This window comes from Anastrepha ludens, unplaced genomic scaffold, assembly GCF_028408465.1.
Source record: "Anastrepha ludens isolate Willacy unplaced genomic scaffold, idAnaLude1.1 ptg000053l, whole genome shotgun sequence".
NCBI classification, from domain to species: domain Eukaryota; kingdom Metazoa; phylum Arthropoda; class Insecta; order Diptera; family Tephritidae; genus Anastrepha; species Anastrepha ludens.
In genome coordinates, this window is record NW_026530034.1 from 62501 (window position 1) to 70000 (window position 7500).

Here is a 7500-nt window from a genome sequence, read left to right on the forward strand (position 1 = left end):
CGTTTCCCCTAACTACACTCTGAACATACATCCACGCATCTTCTACACTACGTCCTTTCCTAAACCCATACTGCCTATCCGACCTAACACCCCGAGTTAGCTCCTGAAGCCGCTCAACCATAACCCTTTCCAGCACTTTTCCAAGCACCGGAAGGAGGCTGATACCACGATAAGATCGAGGATCACTCCTGATCTTATCGGGCGACTTCAAGAGTACAACAACCCTAGCAACTTTCCACTCACGTGGAAAATATCCCTCCCATATGCATTTATCATAAATGGCCTCCAAGTATTCCGGAATGAACTTCCACAAGCATTTGCACATCTCTCCGTTCAAACCATCTAAACCTGGAGACCTTTTAGACCTGACCAGGCCAAACGCATACCCCAACTCCCCAACGTCTAGTGGAGGAACAGGCACCTCTTGTGCAGGAGGAACCTGAACCTCAGCCCTTGGAAAGAACTCACCTAACAAAACATTGGCGCACTCTCTCCACGTTGTTGACACAGTGTCACCCACGCGAAGAGAGCTAGCCATCTCATTTCGACGGCCCCGACAGATCCTAAGGACCTGTCCCCAAGGGTCGTCCCTATTATCCCCCACAAATCTCCTCCACTCTTCCTCTTTCACTCTCACCAACATTTTCTTATATTCTTTCATTCCTACACTAAATTGATACCTGAGCTGGGACAGATTCTCCGAATTGGTCCGCCTGCCGCGTTGAAACAACCGCCTCAAGCGTCGGACAGACCTCCTCTTTGAATTTAACTCACTCGTCCACCATTTCACACCTTTCATTCTCACAGCCCTAGCTTTCCTAAACACTAAGTCATTCACTCCCCAGACACATTCAGATAGACGAGCAATTTGCTCATCAACCCCCAATTCCTCAAACTCACTAAGCGGTATACCCAATACCGCTTCCCTAACAGTATGTCCATATCGGTTCCAGTCAGTACACGAGGTACGCCATCGCCTCAATGGACTCCCCCCCTCTAACTGCGGGGTACGGGGAGTAACCATAATTTGTATTAAATTATGGTCACTAATTCCCCAACCCCCCCTAACACTCCATTTACACTCGAACCTACTCGCTGCTGCGTCATTCATGAGCGTCACGTCAATGTCACTCACACCTCTAGGCCCCTCAAACGTATACCATACGCTTGGTTCGTTTGCTACGAGGAGGTTATTCGCCACAAGCCATTCGCTCATAACCTCACCCCGATCGTGGCTCCGATATCCAGCACTATGCCTGGATACCTTGCTGAACCACATCGGGGAGGTAGCATTCGCATCAAGACACACGATGGCAGGAATGCTACTCTCATGGAGTAGCACCGCATCTATGTACCTTAAATAGGGCTCCAGAGGCTCGTCAAACTTGCAATACAAGCTGACGACATTCATTCTGCCGAATTCCCCCTCGACACACACACATACTCCCCACTGTGATGAGTCAACTACTACACAAGAGTAGCTTGGCTCACACACAGCTACTGCGGCATTGACTCCAAGGTCCGTAAAGACCCTGAAGCCCCCAGGAAGACCTCTCACCACCCCATTGGTGGAGTATGGTTCCTGGAGCAAAGCAATGCCGCAGCCCCCCTCCAACATACACGCCCCCAATTCACACATCACGGCATAAGCCCCCTGACAGTTCAGTTGATATAGCTTAACCATTAATGTCTAACGAGCGCACGGGCAACAATCGCACAGTACACCGGGCAGACAGTGGACATCATCAAATGCCCGGCTGGCTTGCCCTTAAACGCACAGTTGCGACAATGCGGGGCATTGCCACAACCCGCACTCCTGTGTCCTTCTTGCCCGCACCTTCGGCAGACATCCTTCTTGGCCCTGCATTCTGCCACCCTGTGATCGAATCCCATACATCGGAAGCAGCCGGGCGTCAGTTGGTCCGGCCGTACCCGGAAGGAAAACCACTTAACGTAGCAACGACCTGCTTCCAGGAGGGCGGACATTAGCATGTCCGTGCCCTCAAGGACAACATTCGTCACCCCATCAGGGCTGACCTTCCAAGGACGGCTGACCATCCTTACGTCCTTCTCAAGGCACCCAGGGCTGAACTCCTTGAGGTTCAAACGGAACAACTCTCCCATGAATTCATCAGGGGAGATCTCCGTGTGAACCCCCTGGACCACAACCCTAGGTCCCAGCTTCCGACGTATGCTCACATCGAGCCCCACCTCGGAAAACTTGGCATTTCTCACCAAGTTATCCCTCTCAGCAACTGATGGGGTGCGAATAATCGCACCTCCATCCTTCAACGGGCGCACCTCGTGCACCCTTACCCCCATGGAAGGCCCTACCTCCTTTACCACTTTTTTGATCACCTCTTTGGACGTAGTGGGGGTCTTACCCCTCACTACGACCGACCAGGTCTCAACTGGCTTGGGCACCGGCAACGCCGGCAACACAGGCGCAGGCGCCTGAGGTGCCGGCATCATCGCTGCACCAGCCAGCGCAGCTCCAGCCGTCCTCTGAGGTGCTCCCTCCCTAGTTATCTTCGTGGCTTCTAACCGCCCACGAAGATGGGCTATTTCCGTCACCATTTCCACAAACAGTTCCTCGAACTCCAAGGAGTATCCCAGGAGGTCTTTTGCCACACTTTTCGGGACGTCGTCCATATCTATGACGGCTCCACTAAAGGCCGTCACAATGGACTTGAAGCGCCCCATAAATTCGCCCCCAATTTTTATTCCCGAATTTTCCAGGGAAGCACCGAAATTCCTGCGGATTTTCTCCATGCGCTTCCCGGCTGGACCTAATTTATCCCCTGATTTACGCACCTTTTTCACCCCCCCCTTTTTCTCCCCCTCGGAAGCGCCCTCGCTTCCGCTTACCCCCGACTTACCTTCAGGTAACTTAGGGGCTACCTTCCCCTCGTCACTCGCCTTTACTACCGGAACTGCTGCACCTCCAGCGGTCTTCTTCCTAATACGGGGAGGGGACCGCAAAATAACCTCCTCCTCCCCCGACGTTGTCTCGTCCATCGCCGACGACGGTACAACAGAACCGATGGGAAGAGGGGTATTCGCCCTCTTCCGCATATCGCTTAATTTGGGCATCGCCCAATGCCCCACCAACTAGCTTGACGAATCCGCCGTATATCGCTCCCAAGCAACAACAAAAACAGGTCACTCTTGGGCGACAGTAAGGTACTGCAAGACAGGGATGAGTCCCGCACAGGCACGCACACAGCAACCACACCTAACGGCAAGCCAAAGCAACCGCGAGGACGTAGCCCACACCACCAGCCAAAGGTCTGGCAAAGGCCACCACCAATGCCCTGCCGGACAGAACACCGTTCCCCGCACAGGGACGGGTCGACCAATATGAAGCTAACGCCGGGCTCGACCGTAGGCCAAACGCAGCACGCTGTGAACACGGCACCTGCACAAGGTATTCAACCTTGGCGCAGCACTGTACCCACGCACAAAAATAACACCCCTTTTATCACTGCCGAAGATAGCAATATAACAGCACGCCAAACTATCGACGCACTCCCTATATCCACGCCGAAAATTAACGGCACTCACAAAACCACTAATAGTTCACAGCTATGTACAGCCACGCGCACAATTGGCGTCACTCGAATAACGGGCACACTTCCCGTATTCGCACAATGGCACTCACTAACACAGTTGCCCTTAACAGCGTACAGCTACTGTACAGCCACGCTAATCGTAGCGTCACCAAAATTCCGGTGAAACACACAACGGCACTCACTTTACACCATTCTCGGAATCACTATGCAGCTCATGTACAGCTACACTATAGCGTCACTCGATTCGCGGTAATACTCGCGGATATAGCACAAAACGAAATTGACAAAAATGTATGCGCTCGCGACACGACACGTCTTCACTGCTCAACAATCACAATGAGAATGAGTAGATAGGGACAGTAGGAATCTCGTTAATCCATTCATGCGCGTCACTAATTAGATGACGAGGCATTTGGCTACCTTAAGAGAGTCATAGTTACTCCCGCCGTTTACCCGCGCTTACTTGAATTTCTTCACTTTGACATTCAGAGCACTGGGCAGAAATCACATTGTGTCAACACCCGTTAGGGCCATCACAATGCTTTGTTTTAATTAGACAGTCGGATTCCCCAAGTCCGTGCCAGTTCTGAATTGATTGTTAATTGATAATCGTTATAATTTAAAAAGAATATATATCGAATGATATAATTCCTTAAAAATTTTAGCAAGAAAGTTCCACAATTGGCTACGTAACTACTATCCGGGGAACAAGAATCGTAATTCTCTATTTACCCAGAACGAGTACATAAACCATGGTATTGCTTCCCAATCAAGCCCGACTATCTCAATCTTCAGAGCCAATCCTTATCCCGAAGTTACGGATCTAATTTGCCGACTTCCCTTACCTACATTATTCTATCGACTAGAGACTCTTCACCTTGGAGACCAGCTGCGGATATTGGTACGGCCTGTTGAGAAGTTTGCGTGACCCCACCATAAATTTTCAAGGTCCGAGGAGAAAATATCGACACAACAGTAAATGTCATGCTCTTCTAGTCCATCTACCATATCTCTCTTCGAAAGACTTCCATGGTAGTACGACTATAAAACAGAAAAGAAAACTCTTCCGATATCTCTCGACGGCTTCTTTATGGTCGTTCCTGTTGCCAGGATGAGCACAAGGCCCATTTTTAATAACAAACGGATACTCAACAGGTTACGGAATTGGAACCGTATTCCCTTTCGTTCAAAATAATTCAAGTATTTAATTATTTTTTAATATATATATATAAATTTTATTAATATTTTTTTTTATTAAAAACTTGAAAATTTTCGGCTTTCGCCTTGAACTTAGGACCGACTAACTCGTGATCAACCACTGTTCACACGAAACCCTTCTCCACTTCAGTCCTCCAAGGTCTCATTCGATTATTTGCTACTACCACCAAGATCTGTACCAATAGCGGCTCCATGCAGGCTTACGCCAAACACTTCTAAGCACACTATTGTACCCTCCTACTCACTAAAGTTTCAAAATTTATAAATCAATCGAAATTGTTTTATAAATCATCTACTTTAGCGGTAATGTATAGGTATACAACTTAAGCGCCATCCATTTTAAGGGCTAGTTGCTTCGGCAGGTGAGTTGTTACACACTCCTTAGCGGATTACGACTTCCATGTCCACCGTCCTGCTGTTTTAAGCAACCAACGCCTTTCATGGTATCTGCATGAGTTGTTAATTTAGGCACCGTAACATTACGTTTGGTTCATCCCACAGCGCCAGTTCTGCTTACCAAAAGTGGCCCACTGGGCACATTATATCATAACCTCAACCTTCATATCAAGAAAGGTGAGGTTCTTACCCATTTAAAGTTTGAGAATAGGTTAAAATCGTTTCGACCCTAAGGCCTCTAATCATTCGCTTTACCAGATAAGATTATTTTATATAATTTTTAAATGCACCAGCTATCCTGAGGGAAACTTCGGAGGGAACCAGCTACTAGATGGTTCGATTGGTCTTTCGCCCCTATACTCAATTCTGACAATCGATTTGCACGTCAGAACTGTTTCGGTCTTCCATCAGGGTTTCCCCTGACTTCAACCTGATCAAGTATAGTTCACCATCTTTCGGGTCACAGCATATATGCTCAAGGTACGCTCCAGTTAGAGGTATAAATAATAATAAATTATCATTATACATAACTATATGGAACGCCCCGGGATTGAATTAATTGACTATTTAAGAAAATAGACTAAAAATTAATCCCATTATATTTTTAAGTTAAGTTAATTATGCCATTAAGTTTAATATAACTCAATGACTTGCACATATGTTAGACTCCTTGGTCCGTGTTTCAAGACGGGTCCCGAAGGTATCCTGAATCTTTCGCATTGTTAATCATATAAATGCATACAAATAAATATTAATATCATAGATATTAAATTTTTTGTAAAATTCAAAAAATGAATTTTAGCATTATATATAATAAAATCTATCAACACTTTATCAAATCATTAGTATTTATTCTATGTTAATATGCTTAAAAAGCAAATTAATTTAAATAAACTTAATATCACCAATGATCTTTTGATAAATACTTTTATTATGTTAATAGATTACAATGTCCTTATATGAAAAAAATGCACATTATTTTTAATTATTTAATGATGAATTTTTCATAATGGATATTCAGGTTCATCGGGCTTAACCTCTAAGCAGTTTCACGTACTATTTAACTCTCTATTCAGAGTTCTTTTCAACTTTCCCTCACGGTACTTGTTTACTATCGGTCTCATGGTTATATTTAGTTTTAGATGGAGTTTACCACCCACTTAGTGCTGCACTATCAAGCAACACGACTCTTTGGAAATATCTTTCTAGTAATCATTAACGTTATACGGGCCTGGCACCCTCTATGGGTAAATGGCCTCATTTAAGAAGGACTTAAATCGTTAATTTCTCATACTAGATATTAAGATATTCCATACACTGCATCTCACATTTGACATATAGACAAAGTGACTTAGTGCTGAACTATTTTCTTTTCGCTCGCCGCTACTAAGAAAATCCTTGTTAGTTTCTTTTCCTCCCCTCATTAATATGCTTAAATTCAGGGGGTAATCCCATATGAGTTGAGGTTGTTTTAAAATATTTTTTATCTTCTCACAATTTAATAAATAATTATATCATCTTTTCATCTCTATTTTTCTTTTTTCCTTTTATATAAATATATATTATAAATAATAATTATGTAAAATGAGGCAATTCTAGAATAAAAAAAATTAATTTTTATGCTAGACATTCCTCCTTTAATTACATATATAAATTAATATTTTATATATATATAAATAATATGAAAATTTTTTAAAGAGAATACTTAGATTCAAAATTTTTTTTATTTCATTTTATTTGAGAGGATTTTTTTTTTTTAAGAATATATTAATAAATAAAAAATTCATTATATATCTTTATTTTTTTGCTATTAATATTATGAATTATTTAAAATCCAATAATATACACATTTGCTTAAATTCAATTATTTTTATAAAAGAATAAGCAACTTATTTAGCATAGTCTTACAACCCTCAACCATATGTAGTCCAAGCAGTACTTTAAAATTTAATTTAATGTACATAACAGCATGGACTGCGATATGCGTTCAAAATGTCGATGTTCATGTGTCCTGCAGTTCACACGATGACGCACAGTTTGCTGCGTTCTTCATCGACCCATGAGCCAAGTGATCCACCGCTTAGAGTATTTTTTTATTTATTTTTATTTATAACAAATGTCAATTTTTTTTTGCATATATTAATTGAAAGAGTAAAATTAAATAATAATAATAATAAAATATAAATTGATTTTCTTTCAATAATATATATCAAATATATTTAACTCTAAACATTTTTATTAAGTTGCGAATGTCTTAGTTCAACAATAATACAGTGGTGGTATTTATTATGTTTGATTATTTTGTATTTTTTTA

The 7500-nt window shown here is 43.1% G+C and overlaps 1 non-coding gene and 1 pseudogene across 1 annotated transcript; both read right to left on the reverse strand.

Moving 5' to 3' along the window:
- Positions 1-3867: 3867 nt before the first annotated feature.
- Positions 3868-6655, reverse strand: LOC128870748 (large subunit ribosomal RNA; annotated as a pseudogene).
- A 438-nt stretch (positions 6656-7093) lies between these two features.
- Positions 7094-7274, reverse strand: LOC128870785 (5.8S ribosomal RNA). The gene has a single exon (XR_008455503.1). It is a non-coding gene; the product is annotated as a 5.8S ribosomal RNA (ribosomal RNA).
- Between the last annotated feature and the right edge of the window lie 226 nt (positions 7275-7500).